This window comes from Musca domestica, unplaced genomic scaffold (genome assembly GCF_030504385.1).
Source record: "Musca domestica strain aabys unplaced genomic scaffold, Musca_domestica.polishedcontigs.V.1.1 75, whole genome shotgun sequence".
In the NCBI taxonomy this organism is placed as follows: Eukaryota; Metazoa; Arthropoda; class Insecta; order Diptera; family Muscidae; genus Musca; species Musca domestica.
This window is the reverse complement of record NW_026712393.1, coordinates 265,164-281,087: the sequence shown is the minus strand read 5'-3', so window position 1 is coordinate 281,087 and position 15,924 is coordinate 265,164. Positions and strand designations below refer to the sequence as shown.

The following is a 15,924-nucleotide window of genomic DNA, read 5'->3' as shown; positions in this document are numbered from 1 at the left end:
ACCTCACAAAGTATATATTTTCTTGATCAGTATAAAATTGTATGCGGATTTAGTGATTTTCGTCCGTCCTTCTATGGAAATCACTCTAGGTTTCGAACGAAATGAGGTAGGTTGATAAAATTTTACTACGATGTGTGTAAGGTCTACAGGACTTTTGGTATTGAAAATGGGCTATATAGGTCCACGTTTTGGTATAGCCCCCATATAAATGTACCGACAGACAGAAGGTTTTTTTGGGTGTTTCAGTCACAATTTTAATCCGAATTTGCTGTAAATTGAGAGCATGTGTTCCCATTATGTCAGGAACATCATAGCATGGAACTGTCAATATAGGTCCAATTTTTAATATAGTCTCTATATAATTGTATCTCTCTTTCTTGGGGTTTTTAATGATTTTAACGACATTATTCACCGGAATTGTATGAAATTTCGTATTTGAAATTCCAACGGGCACCACACTCTGTGACCGAAAATTGCTTAGGCAGGTTCAAGTCTTCGTATAGACACCATGTAGGGGTACATCCTAATATTCGGTATTTTGATGATTTATGTCACATTATTCACCGGAATTGTATCAAATTTGGTATTTCATGTTCCCAATAGGTACTACAGCCTATGACAGAAAATTGAATATGTAGCTCCAGGTTGTGGTATAGATCCCATATAATGGTACCTCCGATTAATCGGCATTTTTATGATTTTAGCGACATTATTCACCGGCATTGTTTCAAATTTCTTTTTTCAAGTTACTAATGGGTAGTACCATCTGTGACAGAAAATTGTCTAGGCAGGTCCAGGTTTTCGTATAACCCCCATATTACTGTACCTCCCTTTATTCGGTATCCTGATGATTTAGACGACGTTGTATGACGGAATTTCATTAAATTTTGTATTTCAAGTTCCTAATGAATACTACAGTCCATAAGAGAAAATTGCCAGTGCAGGTTCCGTCTTCGTATAGTCCCCAAAGAACGGTACCTCAATATATTCGGTATTTTGATGATTTGTGTCACACTTTTCATCGGAATTGTTTCAAATTTCGTATTTGCAGTTTATAAAGCCTATGACAGAAAATTACCTACGCAGGTCCAGGTCTTCATGTAGCCCCTACATACCGGTACTTCCAGATATTCGGTATCCTGATAATTCGCATCACATTTTTCACCGCAATTTTTTCAAATTTCGTATTTGAAGTTCTTAATGGGTAATACAGCCTATGACAGAAAACTGCATATGCAAGTCCGCGTCTTCGTATAGCCCCCATGTAACGGTACCTCCTGATATTCGGTATTTTGATGATTTTAGCGATCTTATTCACCGGAATTGTTTAAAATTTTCGTATGTGAATTTAGAAACCGGTACTACAGCCTATGACAACGTATAGCCCAAATATAAGGGGTTTCATTTGAGGGGAATTTCTCTACGAATATTTTTTTATACCCTCAGCCATATGGCTCAAGAGGGTATTATCCCTCTTATTATCATATGATACGGCCAAAACGTGCCTCATCGAAATAGCGGTTTAGACCCTAGGTCTCTTGGGACCAAATCAATTTTTGGCCATTTGGAGTCGATCTAGCGATGTCCATCCGTCTGGCTAGCGCAGGGGGAGTATCCGATTTGATCCAAACTTGGAACATCGGAATATTATTGTCACATTTAGATCGAGTTCGGAGATTGGTAACATCGGCCAACTCCTTCTGGTACCTCCATCACAAAATGTCAACATTTTCAAAGAAAATAATTTACTGAACATAAGCAGAAAGGGTAATCAGATCATTTTCCAACTTCACAATTCCTAATATTTACATCAATGCAAGGTCAGGTGCGAACATGGACAATATCGGTCCATTTCATCAAGTACTTTCCCCACAAAGTGCCATAATTTTGAATAATTATAACTCTTAAAGAACTATATTTTTGTTAACCCATTGTTTGGTGTGAAGTTGGAATATATCGGTCCATTTCTTATGGTGTCTTCGACACAAAGACACCAAATTTGGAATACTCATTCCATTGGGTACCTCCACAACAAAGCGTCAGCAATTTGAATAATCAATACGATCATAAAATCCGAAATGAGCATCCGGTTCTCTTCATATTTCACGCATCGCATTTTTTCTACTAACACAAGACCTTTTGTGTAGGAGGGATATATATTCTGGTGCCTACCCTGTAAAGGGTCAAAATTTTGAGTGGCCTTGAAGTGGCCAAGTCTCCATTCAGACTTGGTACATATCAATATTTCTATCAACACAAATCTATTAAAGACGGTAGGTATCAAACCATTTCTGGTACCTCTCCAACATAGGGTTTAAGATTTTGAAGAACAAAACGCTCCAAGAATGCGAAATAAGCACACAACTCTTTTCTAACACAAGATCTATTGTGAAGATGATATTTATCTGCGAACCCCTTCTGGTACTTCATAGAACTTGAAATTCGCTAAATTCGATTATTTTTAAGACTCAATATTTCTATCATCTCAATTCATCTCAATATTTTTATCAACAGGGTTGAAGATGAATAATTATGTCTCCCTATAAAATTCAATATAAGCCTCCATTTATCTTTAAGTTTCACATATCCCAATATGTATTTTTACTAACGCAAGTTCTGGTGTAAAAATTATAGATATCGGCCTACCCCTTCAGAAGGTGAAGCTCGATATAATTCTAATCGGACATATTATAATTTCGTTCCAAAATCCACCTACAATAGTAGGTCTCTTCCGAATTCTGTTCGAATTCTATTAATTCGGTTTGCTGGGTTTGAGGTATAGCATACAATCACCCACTCGGCCGTCTCTTCTCTCTCTCACATACACATCCATTTTACAACTACGATGAAAGTTTTCTCTCCATTCTATTGTGTGCCACACTGATCCCAGTTCAATTTCAACAATTTTTATGTCAGGGTCATCAATGGTTGATACATTTCAAATGACGATTTTTTTCTGTTACAATTTTAAATGAAAACAGAAAAAAGCGATTAAATCGGGTCAAATTCAGTCGCCTGGTTTAAAAGTGATAGGCATTTTAGATAGTGTCAAATAAAAGATTAGAAAAAGAAAATTAAAATATCCCATAAAAACTACCGTTTTTGTAATAAGACCTGCAATTAATAGCTCGTCTTTTTTTTTTTTTTTTTTTTTGTTATTACTATTGGATTAGTACTTTTGCAAATAGCCTTTAGTTTACTTTAAAGCGGAATCATTTACAAAGTAGACGTTTTGTTGGGTATTTTCTTGTTATTTGAACAAGTGCCGCCTTTAGGCCGCCGCACGGCTACACCATAATTTTCCTCAACTCCAAAATAAATATTCATTAATCATATTGTTTACCTTTGGTTAAGTGTTCTCCGTTTTGTTTTGTATGTATTTTTGTATTTATTACCGTGCTGTTATAAAACTGGAACCTCCCAACGTTGGGATGGACAACAACAACATCATTACAAGATAACATAATTTTGTTAACTGATTGTTAGAGATATGCGCTTGACGCTTTGATATGATTTGTTTTAGATAATCCCTTAAGTGGAAATTGGATTGGATTGAACCATTGCACGATAAGGGAGGTTAAAAGAAGTTGTTGAGAATTTTTGGGTTATGTTTATAAACAAAGTAGGGGATTACTTGGGCAGATATATTCTACATCTGGCTGTGATTCGTTAAGAGATAGGAGGGAAGAGTTCCAAATGAACTTCTAGGAAGTTTAGCTTGCTGCATAGCATGTATGGAGAACTGTGAAGAAGACCTTAGGAGACCACAAATCTAGGTGCGGAGATATATACGAATATTTCGAAACCCAAAATGTAATGCCTACTGATGAGTAGAAAAAAATTATTGATCTGTTCCAGAACCTGCAAAGATCTACTAGTTCTGCATTTTTTATTCGATTCCATAAAGGGACTATCGGTTATCGTAGCAAAAACTTTAACATTCTTGCAGTTCTGGAACAGACCATATAAAAAACAAATTTAAAAATTTCCCAGAAGATGGAAATGGGTAAAGAGAAGCCCTTCCATATACTGCGACTTTAAAGCAAGCTGATGAAACAATTTTCACTGAAATGCCCTACCACCGATATAAGGATGCTGTAGAGTTTCTATATATCCAACAAAATCATAGCCAATACGATGTTCTTAACAGGGTTCTGTTATTTTATATCAACAATATAGAATTTGGATGAAGGTTTTGATGGGTACTACAGCCTACGACACAAAAATTGCACAGTCAGGTTCCCATATAACAGTACCTACCTATATTCGGCATTTTGGTGTTTTTAGCGACATTTTAAACTGGAATTGTATCATTCGAAGCTCGTAATGGGTCCTACAGCCTCTGACAGAAAATTACATATGCAGGTTCAGGTCATGGTATAGCTCCCATATAACAGTGCTTAGCTATATTCGGCATTTTAGTGTTTTTAGCGTCATTTTAAACCGGAATTGTATCAAATTTGCATATGCAGGTACAGGTCTTTGTATAGCTCCCATTTAACTGTACCACCCCTCTCCTACATTCTGTATTTTGATGATTTTAGCAACATCATTTAACTTATTCTTCGTAAAGTCCCCAAAAACGGTTCTTACCTATATTCGGTATTTGGAGGATTTTAGCGACATTTTTACCGAAATAGTTTTAAATTTCGTATTTGAAGTTCTTAATGGATACTACAGCCCATAACACATAAATTGCATATGCAGGTCCAGGTCTTCGTATAGCCCCAATAAAACGGCACCTATCTATATTCGGTATTTGGAGGATTTCAGCGACATTTTTACCGAAATAATTTTAAATTTCGTATTTGAAGCTCGTAATGTGTCCTACAGCCTCTGACAGAAAATTGCATATGCAGGTCCAGGTCTTCGCCCCAATATAACGGCACCTACCTATATTCGGTATTTGGATGATTTTAGCGCCATTCTAGACTGGAATTGTATCAAATTTCGTATTTGAAGTTCCTAATGGGTATTGCAGCCTGTGACAGTAAATTGCATATGCAGGCCCAGGTTTTTGTTTAGCCTCCATATACATCCCTACATTCGGTATTTTGATGATTTCAGCGACATTATTCATCGCATTTGTTTTAAATTTCATATTTGACACAAAAATTGGATAGGCAGGTGCGGGTCTTCGTAAAGCCCACATATAAAGGTACCTCCCTATATCCCGTATTTTGGTTATTTAAGCGACATTTTTCACCGGAATTATTTCATATTTCATATTTGAAGTTCTTAAAGGTTACTACAGCCTATCGCTGAAAATTGCATATGCAGGTCAAATCATTGTTTTAACAGGTTTATGAAACAAAGTTATTCGTGATGGAATTCAAGCGTGATAGTGTGATTTCTTTATATTTGGCTGGAGAACCATAAATGGCTATCGCTAGATCACTCCAGCATTTAAATGTGAATAAATATTTTGTGTCTCGTACCATAGCTCGTTACCGTGATACTGGTAGCGTAGCCCGACGTCAAGAAAGTGGACGGAAGAAAACAGCAACATAAGCAGAAATAATTCGAAAAGTAAAGAAGCAACTTGATCGAAACCCGCGTCGCAATGGCCGAAAAATGGCTCGTCAGCTGAACATATCGCAATTTTCCATTCGGCAAATATTGAAACATGAGCTCGGGGTATAGCCATTGAAATTCCAAAATGTACAAGAACTTACACCGCAACAAAAAGAAAATATACTCAAAAGAGCTAAAGAGTTGCTTGGCTTGACCGAAAGTGGTGAGCTACCGAATTTGGTTTTTTCCGATGAGAAACATTCGTTGTCCAGCAGTTTGTAAAGAAACAAAATGTTCGTGTCTACTTGCGAAAGAGGTCAGCTGAAAATGCACACCTTCGGTTGGCCACCAGATCTCAAGCGCCGGTCATGTTAATGGTGTGGGCCGCCATTACAGCCGATGGTCGTCTCCGCTCGTATTAATTCACAGTGGCATTGGAATAAATGCCGAATATTATCGTGAAAATATTCTGAAGGGTGTATTTAAGTCTTGGGCACACAAATATAATGCTGTAAGTTCGGCCGGGCATACCCTCCACCATTTGGTACAATTGGTGGCAATTTTCAAAAAAGTGAAATCCGTTAAAAATTCTTTTAAAATTTTAAAAGTACCGAATGTAGCCGTATATTACGGTCTATACGACGATTTAAATCTGAAACTTGAAAAAATCTGATTAAAATGTAGCTTAAATCATCAAAATACCGAATATTGGGTGGTACTATAGGGGTTATAAAACGTGGACCTGCACAAACAATTTTCTGTCATAGGTTGTAGTATTCATTACGAATTTCAAATACTAAATTTGAAATAGTTCCGGTAAATAATGTTTCTAAAATCATCAAAATACCCAATATCGGGAGGTACTGTTATATGGGGGCTATTCGAAGACGCGGACCTACATGAGCCATTTTTAATACCAGAAGTCCTGCAGACATAATGAGTAAAATTTTATCATCCTACTTTATTTCGTTCGGAACGTAGAGCGATTTCCACAGATGGACGGACATCGCTAAATCGACATAGAATTTTATGCTGATCCAGAATAATTATACTTTGTGGGGTCTAAAATGTATATTTCGAGGTGTTACAAAAGAAATGACAAACTTATATGGAGGGTCCATACTATGGTGAGGGTATAAAAATGTAAAAACTATGGCATTTGATCATCTCACCCTGTAGATTAAAATATTCCATAAAATTAGTTAGAAATGCTATTTCGAAAAAATCGCAACTTCTGTTTGGCACCACATGGAAGCCCTGCAACATATAGCTGTTGTACGTATTTATTATTCGATTGTGTTGCAATATCCAATGAACTGGTTTGTCTTTTTGGCTACAATTTTCAATCACGCTCTCTGCAAACTTAACACTTTGGGATCTTCTCCGTCCGTCCTTCCTTCCTTCTTCGTCATGCCACAGTGGCTGGCAGCAGAAGTTCCACTTGACAATATGAATAATTAAAATAATAAAGTATGGCTTCCTTGAGAGGCAGTGAAATTCACGGCGCCTTTCACAAATGGCAAAGAGAGTGGAAAAACAGGGGAGATATGGATGAAGAGAGAAAGGCTGCGAGAATGGAGATATAAAAATAAATGAAAGGGAAATTAAAATGTGTAACCTTGTCCGATTAACGACAGGCAGACAGGTAGACAGACAGTCCACACACAACACACAAAAATCGCCACAACAAAAGATTTCCTCAAATTGAAAATCTGGCTAGGGTCAGAAACAGTGAATGAATGACCCTGTTCGGAAAAAAGGTATTAATGAAAAAACGGTGATGTTAAATGAAAATGAAACCAAAACCTGAAAAAATGAACAATGCTATTGAACTTGAGTCCATGACAAGGTATCCATCCATCCATCTATCTGATGGATGCATAATTCTGGCTATTTACCCACATTGAATCTCTGTATGTGTGTGTGTGTGCTCAAAACATAAACAATAGATTTGTTCCAAGACATTGCTTAGCACCAAAAGAAATCCTCACCGATAATGACATTTAATGTTTTTGCTTCTTCTTCGTCTCCTTTGTTATGGCCAAGACCGACCGCCAAGTTAACAGACAAACAAATGAAGGCGAGGTATAACAACAAAAGGTAATGAAAAAAGGTTCACTTAAATGGAAAGTGTTTTCCGAAAAAAAGGCCCAGCCAATGAAGATTCTTTTTTATGGTCTCATCTGTAAGGCCAGCAGCAGAATGAATTGAAAACACAATACGTATATGGTTGTTGTTGTTTTTCTCTTCTTCTGTTCTGTTGGAATGCCGTGTAAAATAGGCAATGACGATGACAACAATTTACACACACTTAGCATTCTAATCACATACTCATGGAAAATACTAATGATCCGAAGGAGGGAGGGTGCAGAGGTGGATGTTAGCCGGAGATAAGGGTGGCTGGTGGCTAAGTAGTTTTGTGTTTGAGAATAACTCTTTGTCTTGTAATACCAATTCCAGGAATAGTGTAAAGAAAGTGGCTAGAAGAAGGTTTCGTATCAATTAAAGGAAATAAACCAAAAACAGGTTCCATTACCATTTTCTTAGGCGATTACTATTACTATTTTTATACCCTACACCACGTAGTGTTAAGGGTATTATGTCTTTATGCATTTGTATGTGACATGGCGAAGAAAGCGAGATAGACCCATAGTTACTTTTGAGGATCTTCATAGAATCACTTTCCGATTCGATTTAAGCATGTCAGTCCGTTTGTCTGTCCCTGTATTTTTGTGAACAAAATGCAGGTCGCATTTACTATCTGATTGAGATAAAATTTTCCAGAAAATATTTGTTTGGCCCAAGGACGAACCCTATTGAAATTGGTAAGAATCGGTTCAAATTTACATATAGCTCCCATATATATCTTCAACCGATTTAGGGTTAAGTGTGCACCAAATGGCCAATATCAGTCAAAATGACCTGAATTTTGGCACATCCGACCGAATTCAGTCTAGAAGCAAGTACATCAAATTTGGAGAAAATCGGTTCAGATATAGCTATAGCTTCCACATCTATTTTTCAAAGCTCCCACATATATATTTATCCGATATTAGGTTCATTGTGCACTAAATAGCTAGTATCGGCCCAAATTGGCTGAATTTTGACAATTCCTACCAAATTCTGTCTAGAGGCAAGAACATCAAATTTGGTGAAAATCGGTTTAGATATAGCCATAGCTCCCTTATATATGTTTCATTCGATTTGGGATTTTTAGTTCCTCACATGCCAAATAGGCATCCCATAGAAATGATATTTTGTAGCAGATATCAGATTCAGCCCAGTAATACGTCTGTCAAATTTTATCAAGATCGGCGCGGATTTGGATATAGCTCCCACATATATCTTCAACCGATTTAGGGTTAAGTGTGCACCAAATGGCCAATATCAGCCCAGATTGACTGAATTTTGACAATTCCGACTAAATGTGTCTTAGAAACAAGTACTTCAGATTTGATGAAGATCGGTTCATCGGTTTAGCTATAGCGCCTATATATATGTTTTATCCGATTTGGGATTTTAAGTCCTTCACAATCGAAATAAGCATCCCATCGGAATTATATTTGGTTCCAGATATCAGATACAGTCCAGAATTACATTTGCTAAATTTACATTTTTACATTTTTTTTAAATTTTATTGAATGAAAGCATTAAATGTCGGAAATAGCATCAAATTTTAAAACATGTTTAGATTTGTTCGAATAGGTCACCTTTGGCACCAATTACGGCTTTCAAACGGTCAATGAAACCGTCACACGTTGCCCGAATGTTGCTCTGCAGTATTTAAGCCCATTCCCGGCGAAGCGCTTGCTTGAGGTGATCGACACTTTGGTATTTTTTAGTGCCAACCTTGGTTTCCAAAATACTCCAGACACAATAGTCCAACGGATTGGTATCCGGAGATTTTGGTAGCCATTGTGCGCTGGGAATGAAGAGAGGAACTTCATTTTGTAAATATTCTTGAATGGCGCGTGCTGAGTGCGATGGTGCTGCTGAGTCCTCTTGAAATGTCCAAATTCTGCGGCCAAAATGTTTGCGTGCCCAAGGCTTTAATACAACCTCCAGAATATTTTCGCGATAATATTCAGCAATTATTCTGATGCCATGGTCGATTAATACGAGCGGAGAGCGACCATCGGCTGTTATGGCAGCCCACACCATCACCATGGCTGGCCGCTTGAGTTCTGGTGGCCAACCGAAGCTGCACATTTTCAGTTGACCTCTTTGGCAAGTAAACACGATCCTTTTGTTTGTTTACAAACTGCTGGACAACGAATGTTTCCTCATCGGAGAAAACCAAATTCGGCAGTTCACCACTTTCGGCCAAGCGAAGCGACTCTTCAGCTCTTTTGAGTCTATTTTCTTTTCGTTGCGATGTAAGTTCTTGCACTTTTTGGAATTTCAATGGCTTTACAACGAGCTCATTTTTTAATATTTGCCGAATGGAATATTGCGATATGTTAAGCTCACGAGCCATTTTTGGGCCCCTGCAACGCGGCTCTCGATCGAAGTCGCTTCTTTACTTTTCAAACTATTTCTGCTGATGTTGCAGTTTTCTTCCGTCCACTTCCTTGACTTCGGACTACGCTACCAGTATCACGGTAACAAGCGATGGTACGAGACACAAAACATTTATTCACATTTAAATGCTGGAGTGTTCTAACGATAGCCACTTGTGGTTTTCCAGCCGAATATAAAGAAATCACACTATCACGCTTGAATTCCATCACGAATAACTTTTTTCGGGAAAATTCTCACCAAAATGCTTTTGTACGCTTGTAAACAATATAATAAGCTGTCACTAGAATAATATTAACAGTTGTCGGACGAGTGGCTTAGAAATCACAGCAGTCTGAAGTTGGTTTCAGTTTTTTCATCTCACCCTTATGCTTCATCCGAGTTTTTGTATTTAAGTTCCCCACACCCGTAAAGTGCTTACCCCAACAACGATATTTGACGCCAGCTATCAGATACCGCCAAGAAATACCTCTGCTAAATTTTACAGAGATCGGTTCATATTTGGATATAGCGCGCATATATATCTACATCCGATTGCACTTTTATTGGGCCTAAAAAGTGTAATATCAGCTCAAATCGGATGGATTATGATGAATATCGCTTCAGACACAAATGCCTCCGCAAATTTTAGTAGAAAGCGATTCAGGTGAGATTGCTACTCACACATATTAGTTCCTTTCTACTATGAATTATAACTGATTTATATCCATAATACGCATTCAAAAACAATCATGGTCGGTATGATTTATTTTTCATAAATTCTCCATAAAAGCGTTTATTTCTTATGGATACTTTTACTAAATATGCAAAGTCGTGAAGGGTCGGCCCCACCCGACTTAAAGCCTTTCCTTACTGGTTTTAACTGTATTTGGTTTACAAACCTTATAAAAGTAAATAATTGCTTTTGTTCCAATAATTCTGACCCCATTCCCCCATAATTGTTAGCATCCCTCGAAAATCATAATAAAACTAAATTAATTTTCCTGCCAATGTTAAATAAAGCCAAAAATGTGTAATTATATTGCCGCTCGTCGCCATTGACAGACCTTCATAGAATAAATAATTATTATTTCAATTCCAAATGCGTATCATATTTTCATAATTATTATTGGAATATTTTGTGTCGTTCGTTCAACCGAAATGAACACAAAATCATTTACTTTTAATCTCCATGAAATATATTCGGGTGGAATATTTGTATATTTTCCCCCCGCAGGACATTCATTTGTTCTCAAAATAACAAATTCATGTTTGCTATTGACGGAATATTCCATGTGAATCACAAATGAACAGAAGGAAAATATTGAAAACGAAATCTGTAGAAATTCAATAGGATTTTCACTGAAGACAATTTTTTCAAATAATCTTTACTGAAACCCTGTACTGTATTCTGCAAAAAAATTGTAGACTAATTTGTCTCACATGCATTATAAATTAGAGAAAGATAATTTACTTTTTGTATTTCAGTAAGTAGAAAGATAATGGGTTGCTCTTCTAAACGCGTAATCTTACTTTCCCTGTTATTATGGTAGTTATAAACAAAGGGTGTAATAAAGCAATGTCAAAGCTTTAAGACTTGGGCCCTGGAAAACCATCTAGTACACTGGTGGAATAGCCACATAGTATATCTGAGAAGAAACTGCCTCAAACGAAACGAAATCGCAGAGGCCCTGCAAATCTCGAAAATGGTCAGTACAGAGAGGCAAAAAGGTCCTCCTCACCACACACGAAGGCAAAAAGAATCCAGTAAGGAAAGGACAAAATCGGACGGGCCGACTATTTGATACCTTGTAGTTTCTCTTTTATAATGAAACTTGAACCCAGTTTCACCAACTTCAATAGGGATCGTGCTTGGGCCAGGCAAGATAATTCGTGGAAAAATTCATCTCCATCGGATAATAAATGCGTCCTGTACATTGTTTTCAAAAATACGTGGTCAAACGGATTTACGGGCGGACAGACCAACGGACATGTATACATCGACTCAGAATGTGATTCTATGCAGATCATCAAAAGGAAATATGGGCGCAGCTCGCTTCTCTATGTTACAAACAAATGAAGAAAGACATAATTTAAAAATGCGAGAAATTAAGATGATGTAAACCGAGATCCATTTGGACTTGGATATAATCTGGTAATGAAGAAACTGGGAGGCAAGCCACAGGTAATGAAATAGATGGCAAAATAACACTCAGTTTCAGAAACACCAAGTAGTAAGAGAATTTCACTTTTTAAATTTTGCGAGAATTTATTAAAAATAAATAGTAAAAAAGCAGTAAGTTCGGCCGGGCCGAACATTGAATACCCTCCACCAAATGGTAAAAATTTGGCAATTTTCAAATAAAATCCGTTAAAAATTCTGTTAAAATCTTAAAAATACCGAATGTAGCCGTATATTAGGGTCTATACGACGACGTGGACCTGCATTGTTTATAATGCAGCTAAAATCATCAAAATACCGAATTTAGGGAGGTACCATGGGGGTTATAAAACGTGGACCTGCACAGACAATTTTCTGGCATAGACTGTAGTATCTGTTGCGAACTTCAAATACAAAATTTGAAATAATTTCGCTAAATAATGCCGCTCAAATCATCAAAATACCGAATATCGGGGGTACCGTAATATCGGGGCTATACGAAGAAGTGGACCTGCACAGACAATTTCCTGTCATAGGCTATAGTATTCATTGCGAACTTCAAATACCAAATTTGAAACTATTCCGGTAAATAATGTTGCTAAAATTATCAAAATACAGAATATCGGAAGGTACCCTTATATGAGGGTTATACGAAAACGTAGACCTGCATGGCCCATTTTCTGTCATAGGCTGTAGTATTTATTGCGAACATCAAATACCAAATTTGAAATAATTCCGTTAAATAATGTCGCTAAAATCATCAAAATACCGCATATCGGGAGGTACCTTTATGTGGGGGCTATACGTAGCCGTGGACCTATATGGCCCATTTTCAATACCAAAAGTCCTGCAGACATAATACACATTTAAGTAAATTTGTATGAACTTATTTTATTTCCTTCGGAAGCTAGAGTGATGTCCACAGACCGACAGACGGACGGATATTGCTGAATCGACATAGAGTTTTATGCTGATCAAGAATATTTGTACTTTATGGGGTCTAAAATGTATACTATGGTGGATGGTATAAAAAGGTGGGACTCCTTTAAGACCTCGAAAAAAATTGCGGAGCTTGGAGGCAAGCTAGAAGAAGACCTTAGAAGCCCGGAAACCACCATGTGGTTATATGAAAGTGGTGACAGCAACTCCCAGAGTTTGACAGGTGGGGTTTTTAGTTGGTAACAAGATCGATGCCGATGGTGGCTAACTTGAAAGCCTTAAAAAACAAACAAGAAAAATATATGTGTTATTATTTTTGTATTTTTTTAATTATTTAAGACAAGAACTGCATTTCATAGTTGTTAGCTTTCTCTCAAGGCACACTCAGATTTAAATCGTAGCTTATTCTATAATAAGATTAGTAGACATTTTATTATTTAATTGAAATATGCAATCTGTGGCATTGCACCACACCCTCTTATCCGTGTTAATTAATAACTTTCATTATCTAAAAACATGAAAAATTGTTAGATTTCTAATCCAATGCCTCCGTATTTTTAAAATCGACATTACTTTAATTGATTTGTTTCGAAATAGCTTTTATTAAACAATTATTTCTATTGGATACATACTAAGATTTATTTAGCATTTTTTAAATTCATTGAAGGCAATATTTTATTATTTTTTATTTATTTGCAGGTACATAATTTGGGATGACGAATTTGATATAGAATACCAACAGATGTGAAAAGAAGAATATACAAATGTTTGCCTAAATTTTAAGAAAGGTAAATCAAATATGAGGAAGAACAAAAAAAATAATATGTAATAGATGAGTAAAAAAACATTATATTCGACCGGGTCGAACTTGTAATACTAGGCTTCTTTTGGGTAAAGGAAACATTTTTATAAAAAAGTATCTGGATTCATGCGTGTTGCACTTTAAACGTCATATACCAGTAAGACCTTTTGCATAATGCAGTTAAACTTTAAAAAAAGCAATAAAGTGGGTGAGGCTGTTGTATGGGAGCCATAACAAAACGGGATCCTCTATAGACAATTTATACTTCAAGGATTGTCATCTACCAAATCTTCTAAAAAATCAAATTTGAAACAATTTCGTGGGTAAATCTGAGTAGGATTATCAAAATACAGAGTATTTGGTGGGTATCCTAGACCTAAATTTTCAATGTTCTGCCACGGAAACTAGAACCCATTTTGACCCACAAATAAAAGACAAATCCGTGAAAAAATGTGGCAAAAATAATCAAAATACTGAAATCGGGCGAGTACCGTTATATGGGGGCTTTACAAAAACGTGGACCTATGCATAGAATGTTGCGCTACCGGAGCTAGAGCCCATTATGACCTACAAATACAATTTTTTAGACAAATTCGTGGGAATATGTGTCAAAAATCATCAAAATAACGATTAACAGGATTTATATGGGGGCTAAACCAAAACGTGGACCTATGCATACAATGTTTCCTCACACGAGCTACAATCCATTATCACCTACAAATACCAATTTTTGGACAAATCCGTGAAGAAAATGTGTCGAAAATCATCAAAATACGGATTATCGGGAGGTACCGTTACCGTTACCGGGACTATACCAAAACATGGACCGATATATCTCATTTTCAATACCAACCATCCTAGACACAATACAAATTGTCCTGCCAAACTTTTAAGCTCTATGTCAAATAATGTGGGCTGTATCGTAATTTCAACTAACAGACAGACTGACCGACAGACGGACATAGAATTTTATGCTGATTATGAACATATTCACTTTATGGGGTCTACGACGAATATTTAGGGATGTTATAAACCTAATGACAAATATAATATACCTTCTTTTAAGTGGGGAAAATAAAGTCCGAAAAATCAATTAACAAACCTATTTTTATATCCTCCACCATAGTATGTAAGGTATGTAGTATGTTTCGAGGTGTTACAGACGGAATGACAAACTTTATATTCCGTTTGTGACACCTCGAAACATACATTTTAGACCTCACATGGTATGTATATATATATATATTCTGGATCAGCATAAATTTCTATGTCGATTTAGCGATGTCCGTCATTGTGTCCGTCCGTCTGTGAAAATCACTCAAGCTTCCGAACGAATTGAAGTAGATTGATAAAATTTTACTCAAATGTATATTATGTCTGCAGGACTTTTGGTATTGAAAATGGGCCATGTAGGTCCACGTTTTGGTATAGCCTCCATATAATGGTTCCTCCCGATATTCGGTATTTTGATGATTTTAGCGACATTATTCACCGAAATTGTTTTGCATTTCGTATTTGTAGTTCGTTATGGTACTACAGCCTGTGACAGAAAATTGTCTTTGGAGGTCCACGTCTTCGTATGGCCCCTTATAACAGAACCTTCCGATATTCGGTATTTTGATGATTTTAGCTACATTATTCACCGATTTTTCAAGTTTCGCATTTGAATATTGTAATGGCTTTTGAATAGACCCTAATATTAAGGCTACATTCGGTATTTTTAAGATTTTAACAGAATTTTTAACAGAATTTATGTTTTTGAAAATTTGTCAAAATTTGATCCAAATGGTGGAGGGTATTAAAGTTTTTTTATTTGTTGGTTATTCAAAACTTTGATGCTTCGTGGGGGTGGTATCAAAGGAGTGAACCGATATATTCCATACCCACTCCAGACCTTGTGATGTGTGTAATTTGAAGATATTCGCACTCTTACATCATAATTATTCAAAATTTTGGCCCTTTGTTGGGGAGGTACTTGATCGAGTGGACCGATATTGTCCATTTTCATACC

General features: G+C 36.6%; 1 long non-coding RNA gene across 1 annotated transcript in view; it reads left to right on the top strand.

The window, feature by feature from the left end:
• The window catches only part of LOC131806399 (uncharacterized), a 36,390-nt gene extending 22,475 nt beyond the window's left edge, over positions 1-13,915 (top strand). Inside the window, exon 3 of the long non-coding RNA XR_009344026.1 lies at positions 13,811-13,915. This is a non-coding gene — a long non-coding RNA (uncharacterized LOC131806399). The remainder of the gene's footprint in view (positions 1-13,810) is intronic.
• The last annotated feature ends 2,009 nt before the right edge of the window (positions 13,916-15,924 follow it).